Source organism: Talpa europaea (genome assembly GCF_964194135.1).
Source record: "Talpa europaea genome assembly, chromosome: 2".
NCBI lineage: Eukaryota > Metazoa > Chordata > Mammalia > Eulipotyphla > Talpidae > Talpa > Talpa europaea.
Window position 1 is genome coordinate 122,673,970 of NC_140068.1, and position 20,972 is coordinate 122,694,941.

Sequence of the window (20,972 nt, forward strand, 5' to 3'; positions counted from 1 at the left end):
GCTCTTTCACTAACAATCCCACCACCTACACCAAAGAGTTTCCTTGTCTTACCCAAGCCTGTGACCTTACTTGTCATGATTACATGTGATCCTCTCTTCCACCCTGACCTCTGACAAAAGGGAGCAGGTTTTTAGGTCTGCCCAAGACCATGCAGATCAGGTCCCTGTGACTGACACAACCATGGCCCCAGGCTCCGCAGCAGTTCCCAGCCCAGAGCCGGGGTGGGGCTACCAGACTGACACAGGCAGGGCCCCCGGGGCAGGACTCACCAAGACCATTTTATTACCTGTCTCCTAGCTGGTCTCCAAGCGGCTGTGCACAAAAGTGTAAATTATGCTAAGCTCAGGGAGATCACCCAGTCTGCCTCAGAAAACCCTGCTGCCTTCCTTAGTCGCCTGACAGAGGCGTTCCAGCGCCATACCAGGCTTGACCCTGACTCAAATGGAGGCTCAACAGTTCTGGCTACCCATTTTATATCTCAGTCAGCTCCTGACATTAATAGAATTTTAAGAAGTTTGAGAGGCCTCCCCTGATGGCGCAAATGGCAAAGCACCGCGCTGTGAGTCTCTCCGAGGCCTCTGCAGTGCCGGTTCCATGCCGGCCGGCCTGCGAGGGTCCCACATGGCACAGCCGACCTCTCCTGCCTCGCCCACTACTCCCTTCAGCAGTGTATTTCGTCAGTCTGCCTGTTCTGTTCCCCACTCTGTCTCTAGTGAATCCTCTCACCCTCCCACGTATCTGGCCTGGACCCCGGTTCTAGTGTAAATGAATAAAATTTTTTTTTTTTTAAAGAAGGCTGAGGACTGTCCTCAAACCCCTATCCAGGATCTGCTGAATATGGCCTTGACAGTTTTTAAAAACCGGAAGGAACAGGACAGAGCAGAGAGGGAACTCCGTAGTCGCCAGAAGGCTGGGCTTCAAGCTCAGGCCCTGGTAGGACCTTGAGACCACCAGGCCATGTTCCTCCAACCACCGCAGTGCCTGCCGCCCGACAGAGGATGACAACGGGCCCCATGGCCCCCAACCGACCACCGCTGGGAGCCTGCTTCAAATGTGGTCGAGAAGGCCACTGGTCCAGACAATGCCCCAACACCTGCCAGGACCATGCCCCATCTGCAACGTCCAGGGTCACTGGAAAAGTGACTGTCCCTCCATGCCTGGCTGCGGTGGACCAGTCCTTCCAGCCCCTGCAACTCTTGCCACCGACGGTCTTCGGTTTGGCAGCTGAGGACTAAAGAGGCCCGGACTCATCGACCCCGATAAACTTCAAGGAGCCCAGGGTAACAGTCAAGGTAGCAGGTAAGTCCAACTCCTATCTGGGCTCTCCTTTAATATGTTGCTGGCCTCCTCCTCTGCAGACCTTCTCTGCCACAATCTCAGCAACACTGCACAACTCCTCACCTTCCTGGGCTCAAAAGGATACCGTGTCTCCCCGTCAAAGCCCAACTTTCAGTTCCCACAGCCGTCTATCTGGGTCTTCCACTAACTCCTTCCTCCAAACAGCTGACGGTGGACCACAAACAGGCCATCCGGGACCTTCCCTCCCCTGAAACGGCAGAACAAATCCTTTCCTTCCTAGGTTTGGTCAGATTCTTCCGTCACTGGATCCCTAATTTTGCTTTCCTAGCCAAGCCACTGTACGACACAGCAAAAGCCTCCCTCGAAGGACTTCTCCAATCCCCCGGGGAGGTCTGCAGGGCCTTCCTTTTACTCACACATATCCTCCTTAGGGCACCTGTCCTTGGCCTTCCTGACCCAGAAAAGCCTTTCCTCCTGTGCACAGACGCACGTCGGGGTATGGCGGCAGGCGGCCTTTCCCAGCCTCTGGGCCCAGCCCTGCGTCCTGTCGCTTATCTCTCCAAGCAGATGGATCCCACCGTCAGGGGCTGGCAACCTTGCCTTAGAGCCCTGGCAGCGGCAGCTCTACTCACACGGGAACCCCTCAAACTTACTCTGGGAAGACCTGTCCAAGCACATTCCCCGCACCGCCTTCAGGCTCCCCTGTCTCCCCGCCCGCTCTCCACTCTCACTCCTGCCCGCTCACAGGACTTCCACGTGCTCTTTATCGAAAACCCTCTGGCGAGTCTCACTCAGTCAACTTCTCTCAACCCAGCCCCTTTTCTGTCTCTGGCCCCCCTTCTGCCGCTCATTCATGCCCTGAAATCCTGGGCGAAATGCAAACCTCCAGACTGGGTTTGGCCGACTCCCCTTTGTCAGATGCCTACTGGACTCTGTCTGTAGACGGCAGCTCTTGCGAAGGTGCGCGAGGTCAGCGGAGGGCTGCCTAGGCCCTGGTTACCCTCGATCAGGTCATCGAGGCAGGAAAGCCGCCCGGAGGAACCACCTCCCGAAAGGCAGAACTCAGAGCACTTACCGGGGCCCTGACCCTCAGCAACCATAAGAAAGTCACCATCTATACGGATTCAACATATGCCTTCCTTATGGCTCCCCTTTGGCAGGAAAGGGGGTTCCTCTCCACTCAGGGGTCCCCCATCATGAACGTTAAACTTGACCTTAAGCTTCTAGCGGCCTTGCAGCTTCCAACTGAAGTCGCCATTATCCACTGTGAAGGACACCACACGGACAGTTCTTATGTGACCACAGGGAATAACAAGGCTGATGCAGCAACAAGGGCTCCCACAACTCACTCTGCTGCAGATCCTGGTCCTATTCTCTCTCTATCTGTCCCCTCCATCACTCCGACTTAGAACCTAATGAACGCCAAATCCTGAGTCTGCTCTTGAACCCCTCCTCGAATGCAAAAGTCTGGCAGCTGTGTTCCCATCGTCAAACCGGTGCTCGTGGATCACCTCAAGGGGGAATTCGCCAACCTCCTTCTTCTGCAGCTCACCAGCTGCGTGGACACTTACCCTGACAGGATTGGCAGGTTGATTTTACTCACCTCCCTACTCACAAAAAAGTTAAATATCTGCTCACAACGGTTGATACAATAACAGGTTGGGTCAAGCCCTTCCCCGCAGCTAGAGAAACGGCTCAGGGGGTAACCGAGGCCCTTCTTAACCACATTATCCCATGCGTTGGCCTCCCCACATCTGTCCTATCTGACAATGGTCCAGCTTTTATCTCAAAGATTACTCAGCAGGTCTCCGCAGCTCTGGGTATCACCTGGAAGCTTCACATTCCCCACCACCCACAATTCTCAGGGAAAGTGGAGCGCGCCAATGATCTAATCAAGGGTCACCTGACTAAACTCTCCTGAGAGCTCTGCAACTGCTCCAGGAACATGCAGACCGGTACACCAGTTCTGCCCGAATCTCGACCTCCTCAACTGACCTTCCCCACCACTGCATCCAGGAGACCAAGTTCTGCTCAAATCGCTTCAGCCAAAGCCACTGCAGCCTCCATGGACTGGTCTGCACACAGTCATTCTCACCACGCCTATAGTGGTAACCCCTCTGGGAGACCCCTCCTGGCACCATCTCTCTCGGGTCAAACGTGCGCCCGAAGACAAACAGGATGTATGTTGTAACCTGGGTCCTACTAGGATGCGCATTTCTTGTCAAAATCTCCCCTAGCTCAGTGTCCTATGTGTGGAAATTCAAAGTTAGGGAGACCTTTGTCTCAGGATCCACGGAGACTACCCACTGGGTGGGTACTGCGGATGCCCACAGGCCGGATGCACAGCACCCATCACTCTCACCCTAACTCTTTCATCGATTAACAACACTATGAACACCATGTTTTCTTTCTTTTACCATCAAACCTTAGATCATTGCAAGAATACCTACAAAGAATATGGGGGGTACCCTTGCCCGTCATGTACAGTGCACCTTCCAGACAAAGGCCGAATGTTCTCTCCATCTGTCATAATACGGGTTTCAATATGAATCAAGTTAACTATACTATTTCAGGTCCTTGGGACCTACGCTGGGTACAGGGAGTCCAAGCCACAGGGTACACGGGCTGGCATTCCTACCCAGTGGCAACATTTTCCCATCTCAAGGGACTATGTCCCGACACAAAATGCCACAGTCCAAGTCTCCCAGGACATCCTCCATTCAGAGCAAGTCCTACAAAATCAGCTAACATCATCAGAAAAGACGGAGACACCCTCAACCTGGATTCGTAAAATACAAAACGCTATACTATTCCTACATAACTCTTTTGGATCTAATACCTTTCTTGTTTCCTCTGTGCTTCCCTTCAGAGGCCTCTACTGGCGGCAGCTCCAATTCATCTCAATACCACTATGACCAAGATAACAGACGCTGCTTGCCAGACTCCCCAACTCTCAGTCCCCCTATGGGACTCCAATCACAGCTACCCCTGCTATCCAACTGACTCCCTTGTGGGCTTTCATTCCTGCACTTCTAACATTTCGGTTAAAGGTATGTACCCCTCCTTAGAAAAAACCTCTGTGTCTTTAGCATCATCACAAAGACAGCTCCCCCGCCCTGGCACAGGCCATGCTCCAAAACCGGCGGGCTCTGGACCTGTTAATGGCTAACAAGGGGGGCACCTGCCTGTTCCTCAGGGAAGAATGTTGTTATTGTATCAATGAATCAAAGATTGTAGAACAAAATGTGGAAACCTTCATGAAACTACGCAAAGACATGGAAAGGGAAATTGGGGGCTCCAATTCCCCGCTGACATGGTTTCAAAATCCTATAGTGTCATGGCTCCTCCCACTCTTGGGGCCAATACTAATGATAACATTTTTTCTCTTGAGGAAAAAAAAGCCTTCTGTGTTAATGCACGTATGCAGACATATGTGAGATTGTAACAGATTGCTCTGAAATGGGCCTGGCTGTGCCCCTGGCTGTCCCCTCACTGCCTCCTGCCATGAGCATCCACTGGTGCAGGAGCTTGAGCAGCGCTGCCTGCTGGCAGCTACTGAGTCATGGCATCCCAGAAGTTCGAGTCTGAAGACTGAGTGAAAATTCCTAAACATTTTTTCTTTAAACCAAGTTATCAGTCCATTTCTTCTGTCATTGGGAGGATGGGACGGGGGGACTACTCACAGCACCTGGTGGAGATGTTGGTGGCATGACGTCAGATGGCAAATCTAACTTGTAAAGTGGGGTGTGAGTACAGGGGCTTGCCGTTCTCGTGAGCCTCAACTCTCTTTTTCCTCTGCAGTTGAGAGACTACCAAAGGAAAAACATCTTGGGGTCTCCTGCAAGAGACCACTGGAAGTGGTTGTAAGTCATCTGAAGATGTAAGTCTTGCTCAGCCAGGCTGGGAGAGGGGTGCTCTAGGGGCAGCCGAGTGAGAGGTGAAGAGCATGAAAGAAGTGGGTAAGAACCCTGGGTCTGAGTGCGGCCTCTCCGCAGCTCTGCTGGGGATCTGATTTGGGGCGACACTGTTTAAGCTCTTTGTCCACCTGTGAGTCAGGCTGCTACAGCTCTACTTAAATCTAGGCAGCATCCGTGAGAGGATTGTGCATTCATCCCTTCGTGCGGGGCCTGGTGCGCAGTGAGCCTTCAGTACAGGTCGTCGCTATGGACTTCTTGCTCTGGCAATTTCCCTCATCCCCAGCCTCAAGGGGAAGCCAGTCAATGAGGACACCCTCTCCCTTTAGGGCGGTAAAGATGAGCCCCAGGTGCTTGGGATTAGGTGACCTCTGAGGTGGGAGTCCGTCTTTGCCACCGGCTTGCTGGGTGATCCCAGGGAAAGTCACGTCCTTCTCAGGCCTCAATTTCCTCAACTGGAAGATGAAGTTGTTGGGCCAGATCAGCGTCTTCCAGACTGATTTGGTAGCTTTGATCATCTCTTGGTTCATGTTGCTTCCTGCCTCGGGCGAGGTGGTGAGTGGCCGTTTGGAAAGAAGGCACAGGCCATGGTATGATCCGTCACCCATGTCTCCAGCATCCATCATCCAGAGCTGCTGTCTCTTTCCTTCTCTGACCTTCTTGTCTTCTCTAAGCCGCTTTTCTCTTCCTCCCCTTGCCCTTGTTTTTCTCTTTTCACCTCCTGTAGATTCAGGACATTCTGCAGGTGCTGTGTCCGACCTTAACCGCTCCAATGGGGTAGCGCTCCCCCCATTGGACAGGAGGAAGGTGAGGCCGTGCCGAGACTCCCTCTCTGGCTTGCCCTCTCCCAGCGTGCATGCCCGAGGCTTGTCTGGTTGAGGTACTTGACCTCTGGCTGATTTTATGTTGCCATCATTAACCCTCGGTGTGTCCACGTCTGCTATTTCACCTGCTTAGTTGATCGTTGTTTTCCTTCCTGCACATCTTTACCATCTTGGAGAAGATACAATACACCGTGAAGGGTGAGAGGTCATTTGGGAAGAGCTTCCAGAGCAGGGGTGTGAGATTTGGGCCTTCCAAGCCTCCAGGGTGAATGCTCAGGGGCCCGTCCTACTAGGAGAGCCTCAAACCCCCGCCCCAAACACGGGGCTTGCCCTCTGGGCATGTCCCGCAAAGACCAACAGTCCACACTGCAGTTGATTTTCCAAAGTGATGAATTCATTTTAGCTTAGGAGTGGGAAATGCAGGCTTAGGAGAAAGGGGGCTTTTGTTACAGGTGCAAGGTCTAAGGTGAGTTTTGTAGCATCACTGCAAGTGCGTGAGGTTCACCAGAGATGAGTGACTGGGACATCCTCCCCCACTGTCTTTTAAAAATCAACTGGATACTTACCCATCTCCCATGGGCCCTTGGCAGCAGACCCTTTGCTAGGCGGCAAGGTGGGATGTGGCAACTGAGGGAGCAGTTGGCTCTGAAGGGTCTGGAGGCTGGAGGGGTGGCTTTTGAGACTGATGTGTAGAGGTGGGCAGTGTTCATCCCCGTGGAGAGCGGGTGACGTGGGAGTCCCGGGCAGGGGGTGGGTGCAGGAGATGATCAGATTCGGAGCCCAGAGAGCGCTTGGCAAGAAGGTAAGGTGCCTGGGGTGTCCTGGGCTGGGGGATGACCTCGTCCTGATGTGGGAGGGGACACCGAGCTCTGGGTCTCCAGCTGTATTGGGTGGCGTCTCATTGTTACTTCTGTCTGTCCTGGCCCATCAGAGTATGGAGATGACCGGCTCCCTCCAAACGGAGCAACACACCAAGAGCGAGCTGGCCATGAAACTCGGCCAGGTACGGGAGAAGCTGGCAGAGCTGAAGAGGCTGGTAAGGCCTGCGCTAGCTGGGAAGGTCTCGGAGGCCTCCGGGAGGGAGGTCCATAGGCCGGGACAGAGATGGCTCCAACTTAGGGCTGGGGGGCACTGAGGACCCTGCAGTCCTGCCAGGTCCGTGACCACCTGTGCCCTAGTCTCTGACATGAAGTGGTGGGTTCCTCGGGACTGCAGGTCACCTTCCTGCTGGAGGCATGAGCCACTAGGGGAGAGACAAGGAGACGTGGAGACATCCTGGTTCCAGAATTGGCTCTGGGTCGCGCTTCACTGAACAGGGCTGAGCCTCAGCATCCTTCACTTCAGAGAGCACTAGAAAGCAGTTCTACTTCGGTGAGGGAAGGGGTCTGGGCAGGTGGCAAAGTCCCACAGTGCCTGCCTCAGGAAGAGGGGCCTGTGCCTGTCCCCCGCATCTGTGGGCACAAATCTGGGAGATGACTTGGTGGCGGGAGCCAGCAGCAGCGGTGGTCTCCACTCTGCTGCTCCACCACAAGTCCGTTGTAGCAGTTGCTCTTCAGAACTGCCCTTTTCTGCAAGCTTCCTGGGTTATGGGCAGGACCAATCAGGTGGTCCAGTCAGCCAAGGATGAAGATGGTCCAGGGCCTCCCTGGTGGCCTAGAGGTTAAGTCTCGGCACCATCACCACTGCTGCCTGAGTTTGATCCCTGGCCGGGAGCTGACCCACAGGGCGCAGCGGACCTCTCCTGCCTTACCAGCTGCTCCCCTCAGCAGTGTGTTTCAGTCAGTCTGCCTGTTCTGCTCACTCTACACCTTTGGCCAATACCCCAGTTCTTCTGCACAAAAAAAGAAAAATAGTCCAACCAGACTTGATGTTGGGACACCCTAAAGAGTGATATAAGCCAGGGTTGGAGGGAGCTGAGGGGCTCTGTTCCAACCTCCAAAGAAAGAAGGGGATGACTCTGTTCCTGGCCTCCAAAGAAAGGAGGGCCAGAAGCTGAAAGAAGACAAGCAGCATCCAGTAGCCAACCTCTGCGGGAGGAAGAGAGGATGAAGACCTCTGTCAGAGACTGGGCCTCCAGTCGGTGTCTGACATCACCTGATAGGAGCACCAAAGGCTCTGTACCTCATGTCTGAAAGAGCTGTTTGTTGCTGGTGTTGTCCAGCAACTCATAAAGAGCTTTTAACCCTTGGTGTCTCTGACACCGGCTGGGATCCCAACTGAAAAGGGTATTCACAGGGCATGAGGATGGGATGCCAGGATAGGCCGCAGTGGCACCCACCTGCACAGGCTATAAGACAAGAGGGCTGCCAAAAAGCCCCAAAGCCAAAACCATGGGCTTGAGCAATACAGTACCCATACGATAGGGGCCTACAGGCTAGAGCCGATGGAAGGATAGTGCCCAGAATGGGACTCATCACTGTGGTTCTCAATCGTGTGCACAATTGCAAGAGACTTCAGGCTCTGGAAACAACAACCTTGGGGGCCTCCCCTGGCGGCACAGTGGTTGAGTGTTGGGCTGCGAAGCTGCTTGCAGCCTCTACTGCCCGCAGCCTCTGCAGCGCCGGTTCGATCCCTGGCCACAGGTGAGGGTCCCACATGGTGAGACAGTCCTTTCCTGACACTCGTTGCTCCCCTCAACAATGTACTTCGGTCCCTCTGCCTGTTCTGCTCCCTGCTCTGGCTCTGGTGAATTCTCTCACCATCCCGTGCTTCTGACTGTACCCAGTGCTTGTATAAATAAAATTAAAAAAAAAAAGTTCTGTTTGCAGAACTTCTAACCTCCTGGAACCCCCTGTGCAGAATAAGCAGGTGCTCTCAGAGACTCTGGCTCCCTTTAGGGTGGCAGGTGCCAGCACACCCACAGAGGACCTTACACTACTTCAAAGGAAACGGGCACCCCCCTGATCACTGCAGCACTATTTACAGTAGCCGAGCTGTGGAAGGGATGGAACATAGATAATAGGATACTACTCATCAAGAAACATAAACTCATGCCATCTGGGGCAACATGGATGGAGCTAAAGGAAATAAGCCCAAAGGAGAAAGACAAATATGTCACTTAGATATAGATATAGAAAAATTAAACAAAGGGCTAGTTTAAGCTATCCCTTGAGTCTATCCCAGGTGGTGCCTGACTACTGGCTGGGGCTGCAGACCAGCCCAGACTTTCTGGCCTGACAGCTGGAATGGTGGACTGACCCTCTCTAATTTGGCATCAAACTCATTTGATGACAAAGCCTGACTCTAACTGACTGAATCCCCCATTGTGTCTTGTTGCACCTGCACCACCACTGGGTCCTCAGGCTCTGCTGTTTGCTGGGTCTGAGATGGATCGTGTACTTGATGCTGCATATAATTTTTTGTTTGTTTTTAAGATTCATTTTTATTTATTTATGCATAGAAGAACTGGGGTATAGGCCAGAGGTGCAGAGGGTGAGAGGATTCACCAGACACAGAGTAGGGAGCAGAATAGGCCAATTCCACAGCAATCCACTGCTGAGGGGAGTGATGGGTGAGACAGGAGAGGTCTGCTGCCCCATGTGGGTTGCTCCCTGGCCAGGGATCAAACTCAGTTCTAAGCAGTGAGAGCACTCAGAGTTAAACCTTATGTCACCAGGGAGGCCCTGTTTTTAATATATTTTTTACATCTTTTGATATTATGTAAAATAATAGAAGCACTCCTACTGCTCTACTTTCATAATAATCACGCTCCTTCCTCCCAGCCTTTGGCTCAGGTCGGGTTTACATGTGTCTTTGTCACCTTTACTCCTTGTCCATCTCTCATGACAGAGCAAGCTCCATGTCTCCAGGGTCCTCTCTCTGCTCCCCATTGCATCTGCAGGGGAGGCAGCTTGGAGAGGCAGGAGCCAGCCAGGGAGAGGGATGCTGGGAAGAGAAGAGGAGGCAAAGGCAGAGAACACTTGGGAGATGCTCCCTGGTTCACTGAGAAAAGCATTTCTCAAAGTGTGGTTGTGGAATCCTTGAAGTCACCCAGAGCCTGTTACAGGAGCCATGTGGTCAAAACTATTTTCAAAACGCCACTTAGACACCATTGGCTTTTTCACTATTTTGCCATCTGCTGAGGTAAAACTTACTAAAAATGGAGCTTATATTACTAATTGCACTTATTCTTCACGACTACTTACCTCAGAAACACAAGTCCAAGCCAGTTTCATTTCAAAGTGTCTTGGTTGAAGCATTAAAAATTATCATTATTCTGTCATCCTCAAATCCACATTTTACAGCACCTGATGTGATGACAGGCAAGTGCACACGCAACACTCCTGCTGTGTCCCCAACTACCATGTGCTAAGGAAAATATTTGCATGAGATGAATTAGACTGTTTTTCTTTTTTTGTAGTCAATACCATCTTCACATGAAGGAATGAATGATAAAATCTGTGGCTATTTGATTTGGTTAATTAGCAGACATTGTCCTGAAAATGAGTGCTGGTCATGGGGCCCCCAACCTCCTCCTGCTGCTTCTCTCCAGGGCTCTGGCCCAGACAGACACCTGGGCTGGTGAGTGCAGGGTGGAGGGAAAAGGCTTCTGCAGAGGAAGCTGCTGCCTTAGGCCCCTCTGTCACCCCCGTGGCCCCCTCAGTCCTGGTCCCTTTCTGTCCCCCCACCCTGCCTCCTCCTTTTGTCCCCCGAGTCTTGCCCCTTCTGGACCCGCTGCCCATGTTCAGTCTCTGGAGCTCCCTCCCTCCTGGACACTTTCTCCCCTGCCCCATCTCCCTGGGACTCAGGACCTGCCCCGGGAGGAGGGTCCGCCCTGCTTTCACCCCTCCCCGCCCCCAGGCTCCCCCTCTCTGAGGGTGTTAGAAATGGTCATGTCCCGCCCGGCCTCGCGGAGCCCCGGTGCATCGCGGGGGCTACGTGGACGACACGCAGTTCGGGGTTCGACAGCGACTCCCCGGGCCAGAGCGCGGAGCCGCGGGCCCCTGGGCGGGCGGGCGGGGCGGTCGGGTCGGGCGAGGAGACGCGGCTCCGCAGACACTCGGCGCGGAGGCTCCAAGCGCTCCTGGAGGCCCCGCGCGGCCGCCGCAGCCAGAGCCGGGCCGGGGAGCAGCGCGGGCCGGGGCGGGTCACCGCTCCCGCCCCACCCCCCGCCCCGAGTCTCGGGGCCCCGTGACCCCCGAGGCCGTGGCCCCTGCCAGGCCCCTTGACCAGGGAAGAGCCCGCGGGACTTTCACCCTTTAGGTTTTATTTAAGTTTAGGATTATTCAGGGCGGGAGATCGGGTGCGGGCGGGAGACCACGGGGTGACTGAAGGGCGGGGCTGAAGAGGGGCTGCGGGGCTTTGATCTCCCCGAGGCGCGCACCCCGCAGGGAAATGGAATCATGGTGAGAAAGCGCCCCCTTCTGGCCAGAGAGGGAGCTGTCGGCCACGTTTTCCAGCTCTGGGATGGAGACTGGCCCAGAGGCTCCTACTTTTTCTGAAGGACAGTTCAGGAATCGAATTTCTCCTGAGAAAGAGGGGAGACCACCCCTGAAATCACCCTGCACAGGACCCTTTTCACCAGCAGCCATCTTAGGAGCAACGAGTTTCTCTCTCGAGATCTTGTTTTTTGGTGAGAGAGCATTTTTGGAGATCTCACTCCTGCCTGTCTGTGTCATCACCCTCCACCCAAGTCAGCAACAAAATGCTCAGAGACCTGCATCCCACCCTGGGCTCTCACCTGCTCTCCTGGACTCCCAGACCAGGCTGGTTTCTGGGGTTTGTGCTTCCTCCCTCCAAGCATACTGTTCTGTCCACTGGAGGATGGTCACATGAGGCTGCTTCAGTGTCCATGGAGGAAACACAAAGCATGAAATTTCTGATTCTTCCTACTCAGGCCCCCCAATCGCCATACATGACCCATCACCCCATCTCTGAGCATGAGGTCACCCTGAGGTGTTGGGCCCTGAGCTTCTACCCTGCGGACATCACCCTCACCTGGCAGCGAGATGGGGAGGACCTGACTCAGCACACAGAGCTGGTGAACTCCAGACCAGGGAGGGGGGAATGGAAACTTCCAGAAGTGGGCAGCTGTGGAGGTGGCACTGGAAGGGAAGGGAATGTCAGACCCTGAACCTGAGGCCTCAATCTGACCCTCTGAAGGTTTCTAGAAGGGCTTCTGATGCCCCTGAGTCAGCCGTGTGCCCACATCCCCCTCCTTACCCCTTCTCAGGACTTGGGGCTCCAGCAGCCCCTCATACTGCACATGGCATGTGTGTCTCTGCTCCTTTCCAGGAGTTCTCAGTTCTCATCCTTGCCATGGTCCTCATTTCCAGCTCAGTTTTCTTTGTAGGTGTGCTGATTACACTAAAGGTAGCTTTATGTGTGAGGGTATAGAAGAAGTGCTCAGGTAGGGAAGGGAGTGGGGGATCTTGCCCACTGAGAGCTTTCACATCCCAGGGAGAACTTGCCCTGCCTGGTTAATGGAAATACCATCCACACACACGGGTGTTGCCCAGAGGGCATTTGGTCCAGTCCCCCCTCACCCCCTTTCTTCATTTTTCCCAGTCCTGACCTGGGACTTTACTCACAGTTCTGGAAACTTCCCTGTGGTACAGGATTAGAAGATTCTTTTAGGCTTCTGACCTGACTCCTTCCTGGTCTCACATGATGCTTCTTCCCACAGGAGGACAAGGAGGAAACTACACTCAGGCTGCAGGTAAGAGTGGATCAGGGGTTGGATCCCTGAGCCCTTGGGGACAGTGTAGATGGAGCCCATGGGGAAGTTACACTCATCAGTTCCTCCCGTGGTCTCATCTCTGACCAAGTTTTGTTGTGTTCTCCCCCAGGCAGCCATAGTCCCAGTGCTCTGAAGTGTATCTCAGCCCCTAAAGGTGAGACCCTGGAGGACTGCCGTGGGGGTGGGGGTTGAGGCAGAGAGGCTGGCACTAGGTGATGGGGATGCTTTCAGGAGGACATCTTGAGAATGCAGTGGACCATTGATAATGTTAACACTCAGGTCATTCACCTGAATTTCTTCATGATTATTTTCTTTCACAGTGTGAGACAGCCTTGTGTTGGCCTGAGTGTTACAGGATTTCTTTTTGCCCACATTTTGTGCCTTTATGATCCCCTGGTTTAAACCAATTCACACTGTGAGAATGGCCCATATCCAAAAGACCAGAAACTCAAGTGCTGGCAAGGATATGGAAAAAAAGGGGATAGTCCTGCATTGTTTTTGGATATAGACTGAGCCAGCCCTTATGGAAACAGTATTGAGGCTTCTTAAAAGAGTAAATGTGGTTCTGCCTTTGGACCCAGCAATTCCACTCTGAGGATCTCCTCACAGAGGATAAATACTCTCCTGTGAAGGGACCTGCACTCCCGTCACCACTGCAGCACTATTTACAGTAGCCAAGCTATGGGAACCACCTAAATGCCCCAGACAGGTGGGAAATTAAGAAGAAGCTGGGATTACACATATACATATATGTACATATACAGGTGACTCCAAAGGAGATGAATGTTTAGGTTTGGGGGAGGGAGCTGTCAGGGGTGAAGATGCCACCACATCCAGCAGGGGCCAGGGTGGGGGGAGGGGTATTGCCCAGCTCTTTACACCTCAAGCCAACCATGAGATATTTCTAAACCTCCTCCTCTTCTTCAGGTCCAATGCTTTTTCAGTCCTACTCAGAAGCTGCTTCTCCATGGAACTGTATTTATTGAGGTGTTCTGACACTCTTTACTCTGTGTGTGATTTGAATTAATTTATTCCGGGGCTTGATGTTAATTGACTTCCCATCATCTTATGTTGTGTATCCTTCATTCCTGTTACACACACACACACGCACACATGCACTCCCCTCTCCTTGGGAACCAGATCCTCAACTCAGCACTGGGGTTACTCTGACCCTCTGTCTCTGGTCCCCTCAGAGCCGCCCTCTCTGCAGTGTCTCTACTCAGCGGGGTTTGAGCAGCCCCAGGAGTCCCTGCACCTCCTGCCTCTGACCTTGTGGGAAACCAGCCCCTCAGCCTGCATGACAGTGAGGAGGCGAAGGCAAAGTCCTGAGGTCAGTGACTGAGAGAGGAGATAATTTACTTTTTTTCTTTTTCCCCTCATTGTATTATTCAGTTGAGATTAGCATTGGTTTACACACTGTATGTGTTCAGAGACAAGGGTCAAGCCTCTTCAGATGTTTGTTACCACATCACACCCACCCTAAGGGCACGCATAGTCTTCACCATAGTCCATAGGCCCTCTTCCTACTTTGTTTCCTACTCTTACCCCAGCCCATAGCTTCAACTCTGCAGTCATGTATATAGAGTATGTTTTGATTTAGTTTATGTTTTAGTTTAGTCTGTCCCTGCTCTGTTTCCTTACATTCCAAATATGAATGAAATCATCCAGTATTTAACTTTCTCCTTCCAACTTATTTCACTTAGCATAATCCCATCCATATATCTATCCATATTGTTGCAAATTCAATATTTCATCTTTTTCACAGCCAAATAGTATTCCATTGTGCATATAGCTTGTGTTCTTTATCCCCTCATCTGCCGTTCGGCACTTACATTGTCTCCATAGCTTGGTTATGGTGGACAGTGCTGCAGTGACCAGAGGAGGCGCATATTCCTCAGAATTAGTGTTTTTACCTTCTTTGGATAAATACCAAGGAATGGGATGCTTGACCATTTTGAGGAACCTTCTTTATTTTTTTCCTATAGTGGCAGGACCTATGTGCTATCCATAGAAAAGAAAGGTTCCAGGTTACCGCCCCACCCAAGGAAAGGTGGGGCTGAGCAGGGATGAGAAGCTAAGGAAGAGGAGGAAGATGTGGAGTGAGATGTGGAAAGAAGACTGGAGGAGGCTCATGGAGAGAGAGAAATGTGAAGAAGAAGCCAGGCTTGTTCCTCAGATGTGGACTTGTGCCAGGGAATTGAGGACATGGAAAGAGACACATGAAAGAGACAAAGATGTGGGTGGGAGGCCCATGGGGAAGCTGACAATGGCAGCTGTTATCTTGATGTGGATTTTTATTTTGCTCTTGTCCTTCCAGACTTGCCTGGCCCCTCCTGCCCTGTCCCATGGGTCTCTACCAGTAGGTGCCTTAGCCTTGTGGCAGGCCTTCGGGCCCCAGTGGGCCTGCTTTGGGCCAAGCCTGTTTGGCTGGGCACTTACCCATGAGGGGACAGGTAACTTTGGATGCTTCACTTGGGAACTATTCTAACTATATTCTTTCTCTTCTCTCTCTCTCTCTCTATTGCACACTGATTCTCTATTTTATACTAATTGTATTAAAGTTCTTTTCTATTGAAGGTCTTACACTTTAGATTATGTTTTGTCTTTATGCAGCTGATGGCAGACCCCATGTAGATTGTGTAGTTTTGAGGGTCCAGGGAACCCCTCATTCAGCCTGCTAACAGGATCAGACATCATTCCCACCCACCATGTGCCAGAGTTCCTTTTCCTCCACACCCTTCAGTGGGTCATTCTCACAGTGTGAGGTGGTAACTCCTTGTGGTCTTAGTTGGCATTTTCCTGACAGCACATGATGACAAACATTTATCCTATTGGCCACATGTCTGTCTTCTTCAGAAAAGTACCTATTTAGCTCCTCTGCCCTGCTTTGAGTTTTTTTCTTGTTTTGGAATTCTTTGTAGATTTTGGATATTAACTTCTTGTTGGATTGATGATGTGCAAATAGTTTCTCCGATTTGATATTGTCTTTTCATTTTAACGATAGTTTCCTTCACTACATAGAAGCTTTTTAGTCTGATGTGATTCCATTTTTTTTTTTTTTTTTTTTTTTTCTTTTGCTTCCTTGGAGCACAGAAGACATTAGGGGCAGTGAAAATATTCTGCATGATATTCTCATGATGGACACAGGTATTGTCTGGGCAATAGTGTTTGTTTTCCCATCAGTAAAGGAGTTCAGGTCAGAGTGTGGGGGGAAACATTTGCAAATCACAAATCTGATAAAGGACTGTATCTACACATAATACATTTGTTCAGCACCCTGAGAACTGACAACACCAGAGTGAACCCAAAGGGAAACCATGACTTTGTAACTATGATGTGCGGGTTCATCACTTGTAACCCACATGTCAGTCTGGTCTTAACACATGATTTGGTCATGATGTGTGAAGAGTTTTATAACTTGAGGAATGAAGTGTAATTTACTTTAGAAAGCATATTTCATACTCACACAAGGACATTTAAATAACACTCAAGGATATGCATAAGTCATTCCCCTCCACCCCCAACACCCCAGTGAGCCAGTATCTGCTCAAAACCAGTAAGCAATTTATCTTTTCTCTTCTAAAAAAAAAATACACACACACACATATACACACACACACACGCATATATATGCGTGTGTGTGTGTGTCTATGTTTTTTTAATCTCCATGCTCCTGTCTGGGCAATAGTGTTTGTTTTCCCATCAGTAAAGGAGTTCAGGTCACAGTGTGGGGGGGAAACATTTGCAAGTCACGAATCTGATAAAGGACTGTATCTACACATAATGCCTAAAACTCAATGATCAGAAAGAAATAACCTAATATTAATAAGGACAAAATAGTGTAATAAATAAATAGCACTTCCTCTATAAAAATGTACAAAACTTCCATACAAACAGCAACTGTAGTCATAGAAAAGTAAAAATATGAACAAAAGCTCAATATCACAGTTAAGAACAACAGTGACATCATCGCCCTGCTGCCTAGGGTGTGCACAACAGGAGCCTCATCTGGTTCATTGTAAAAGATCCTTAGGGGCTGAGAGACACATCAGAGCCCTGGGCACTGTCGTTGCCTGGTTGAGAACAAAACAGAACCTGGTCAGAGATGAGACCACAGGAGGGACTGATGAGGGTGACTCCCCCATGGAGTCCATTTATACTGTTCCCAGGGGCTCAGGGTTCAAACCCCTGATCCACACTTACCTGCAGCCTGAGTGTAGCTTCCTCCTTGTCCTCCTGTGGGAAGAAACATCATGTGAGACCAGGGAGCAGTCAGGTCAGAAGACCTAAAGGAATCTTTTAATCCTGCACAACAGGGAAGTTTTCAGAACTGTGAGTAAAGAAAAACCCAGGTCATTACTGGGAAAAAAGAAGAAAGGACATGAGGGGGGACTGGACCAAATGCCCTCTGGGCAACACACGTGTGTGTGGATGGTACTTCCCATTAACCAGGCAGGGCAAGTTCTCCCTGGGACGTGAAAGCCCTCGGTGGACAAGATCCCCCCACTCCCTTCCCTACCTGAGTGCTTCTTCCTTCACATCACAGCTGCAGCCACCACAGCTCCAGTGAGCACAGCTCCAAGGAGAACCAGGCCAGCAATGATGCCCGCAGTGGGGATGGAGGACTGAGGAGGGGGCACTGGAAGGGAAGGGAAGGTCATACCCTGAGCCCCAGACCTTATCCTGACCCCCTGAAGATCTCCAGAAGGGCTCCTGATGGCCCTGAGAACAGCCTCAGTGCCCACATCCTCCTCCTCACCCCATCTCAGGACTTGGGGCTCCAACAGCCCCTCATGCTGCGCGTGGCACGTGTATCTCTGCTCCTCTCCAGAAGGCACCACCATAGCCGCCCACTTCTGGAAAGTTCCATCTCCCCCAGGCCTGGTCTCCACCAGCTCCATCTCCTGGGTCAGGTCCTCCCCATCTCGCTGCCAGGTTAGGGTGATGTCCGCAGGGTAGAAGCCCAGGGCCCAGCACTTCAGGGTGACCTCATGCTCAGAGGTGGGGTGGTGGGTCATGCGTGTTTTTGGGGGATCTGAGGTGGTAAATCAGAAAACTCACTTTATATTTCCTCCATGGACACTGAAGAATCCTCATGAGACCATCCTCACAATGGACAAGACAACTGGTGTGGCAGGAAGAAGCATAAAATGTAAAAAACAGGCTAATCTGGGGAATCTGTGAGATTCTCCTATTCCTTAGAAAGTTCTAGAATGAGGACGAAAACCCAGGGTGGGATGAAGCAGAGGGAGTGGAACACAGACTTTTTATTCCTGACCTGGGTGGAAGGTGAAGGACACAGAAAAGCAGGAATCACATAACTGAAAATGTTCTCAGACCAGAAACAAGACTGAGAGAGAAACTCGTGGTTCTCAAACAGGCCCCTGGTCGAAAGGACCCGGTGAAGGGTGATGTCAGGGACTGTCTGTCTTTCTCAGGAGAGACGGGATCCCTTCCCTGTCCTTCAGGAGAAGCCTGAGTCTCTGGGAGTCTCTCTAGTGCAGAACATGAACCCCAGCGGAGCCCCCCTCTCGGGACTAGAGAGAGGACTCATTTCCCGCAGTGACTCCAGGCAGGGGGGGACCGGGAGGCCTCCAGGCCCCTCTTACCCGTGCGCTGCAGAGTCTCCTTCCAGTGCGCCAGGAATGTGCGCAGCCACCTCAAGCACTTGCCCTCCGCATAGTTCCTGAATTTCTCTGCCTCACCCCGGGCCTCCCACTCGCGCCGGGTGATCTGAGCTGCCGTGTCCGCCGCGGTCCAGGAGCGCAGGTCCCCGTTCAGGGCCAGGTAATCGGCGCCGTTGTAGGCGAACTGTCTGTACGCGCGGAGGAGGCGCCCGTCGGGCCCCATGTCGCAGCCAGACATCCTCTGGAGGGTGTGAGAGCCTGTCCAGAATGAAACGGGGTGAAAGCCCCGCGTTCTGTTCCCGGGCAGGTTGCAGAGAAGCCTGGAGGGGGAGACCCTGGGCGACCCCCGTCCGTGGAGATGGGGGTGCTGACCCGGCCCGGACCCGCGCCAGCTCACCGGTCTCGCTCTGGTTGTAGAGGTCGCGCAGGGTGTCCAGCTGAGCTCCGTACCATAGTATGTTGTCCCTTTGGTGCCAAGTCTCCTCGTCCCGCTCCTCCTGCCCCAAGCTCTCCGCCCAGGGCGCCCGCGGCTCCGCGCTCTGGTCCGGGGAGTCGCTGTCGAACCGCCCGAACTGCGTGTCGTCCACGTAGCCCACGGCGATGTACCGGGGCTCCCCGAGGCCGGGCCGGGACATCGCGGTGTGAAAAACCCTCAGGGAGTGGGGGCCTGGGGGCGGGAGGGGAGACCCGGGCTATTCTTCTCCCCTTCGGGGGCTCGAATCCCGGGGGGCGCCCACGAGACAGAAAGTGGGTGAAAGACGAGTGAGAGTGAAAAGCGGCTGCGGGACGAAAATGGCCGGGACTCGGGGGGCCAGAGGAGGCTGGGGTCTCGGGGGGACGGAAAGGGGCCAGGACGGGGCGGGGCCGAGGTGGGGGGACAACTAGGGCGGCGGCGAGGTCGCGCCTTTCCCACGCCCGCCCACGCCCTCGCTCCCGCCTCTGGGAGCGCCCTGTCCCCTCCCGACCCGCACTCACCTGCCCGGGTCCCCCTCGGGGCCGTGGCCACCGCGAGCAGGAGCAGGAGGGCTGCGCCCCCCATCCCCCAGGACGCGCCTCCACCCGGGCTGGGGAGACCGAGTCCCGGCGGGCGGGTGAGGGCTTTGGAACGGGAGCCGCGGGGCTGCTGATTGGCTGCTCTGGAGACCTCCAGGCAATGGGGAGTGAGCCCTGGGGTGAGTCACCAGTATCCAGGAGGAAGGACTCGACGCAGGCTGTAAGAAGCGAAACTGGATGAATGGAGTGTGTAGGAGTAATAGGAGGGAGCCCTGTGGTGATGTAACATTTCCATATCTTGTAGGTGGTGGCAAGATGCAAGAAGTAATGAAATTTGCATGGAATAACATAAATACCCAATAGCACACAAATAAGGAAGTATAGAGCTTGGTGACATCTGAATACGGTCAACGGATTATATCCATATCAATGTCCTGGTTGTAATATTGTACAATACAGCAAGTTGTTACTATTGTGAGAATCTGTTTGAGTTTACAATTATTTCAAAATAAAAATTTTAAAGTATTCAAAAAAAAAAAAAGAAGAAGAAGTGAAACTGGGGAGATGAGGAATCCCCAACAGTAACCTTCCCGCCCCAGACAGCGCCCTGGGGACTGAGACCTTGAGAGCCACACCCCGAGACCCTCCTCTCCTGCACCAGAACCTTTGAAACACCCACACCTTCTCCCTGAGTCCAGGCCCAGGAAATGGGTCAGCGATTCTCAAACATTTTTCTTTCAGGATGTCTCTACAGTCTCACAAATTATTACGGATCCCATGCATATTTTTTTATGTGGGTTACAGCTTTAAATATTTACTAGAATAAAGGCTTTTAAGATGGTATTACTTTCTTACTTTAGAATATTAATAACCAATGTATGCTAACAAAGCATTTTTTTAAAGATTTACTTACTTATGCATAGAAGAGCTGAGGTGCAGGCCAGAGATGGTTGGGGTGAGAGGATTGACCACAGACTGAGTGGGGAGCACATCAGGCAGATGTACTGAAACACACTGCTGAGGGGAGCAGGGGGCTAGGCTGCAGAGGTCTGCTGCACTATGTGGGGTAGCTCCCTGGCCAGGGATTGAACTCATGCTGCAGTGGCTGCAGGCAGCTTCATAGGTTGCATCTTAACCCCTTGCACCACCAGGGAGGCCCAAACAAAGCATTTTTAAGAAAATAACTTTCTGTAAACATAAGGATAATGAAAAAAAGGGGAACTTTTACATTTTATATTTTTGCAACTGTCATTTTTGTCTCAGAAGATATTTTAGTTTCCATAGTTTCTTCTACATTGAATGTTTTGTTTGAAATCTATGAAAAAATATACAATCTCATGGAAATATGTAGGAATAGTCTTTTAATAACCTTTTCAGATTATGGATATTCAACTTTGTTACAACTTTCATACTCAATCATAACTATATAAGTTATATTTTCTCAAAGGTTATTTGCAAAGTGAAATCTGAAACAATGTCATTGAATATTCCCTATTCTGTTATATTAACTCCCTAGTGCTCTCTTGTATATTAATGGATATTGTACAATTGTATGATTTTTTTTAAAAAGTTACCTATTGTTTCACTATGTCTTATATAAATATATAGTGTTAATTATACTGGGGTCAAGTTATC

The 20,972-nt window shown here is 51.7% G+C and overlaps 1 pseudogene across 1 annotated transcript in view; it reads right to left on the minus strand.

The window, feature by feature from the left end:
* Positions 1–20,972, minus strand: part of LOC311188295 (HLA class I histocompatibility antigen, alpha chain G-like) — a 362,054-nt pseudogene that overhangs the window by 242,472 nt on the left and 98,610 nt on the right. Inside the window, exon 4 of the transcript in view lies at positions 18,327–18,602. The product of the transcript in view is annotated as an HLA class I histocompatibility antigen, alpha chain G-like (transcript). The remainder of the gene's footprint in view (positions 1–18,326; positions 18,603–20,972) is intronic.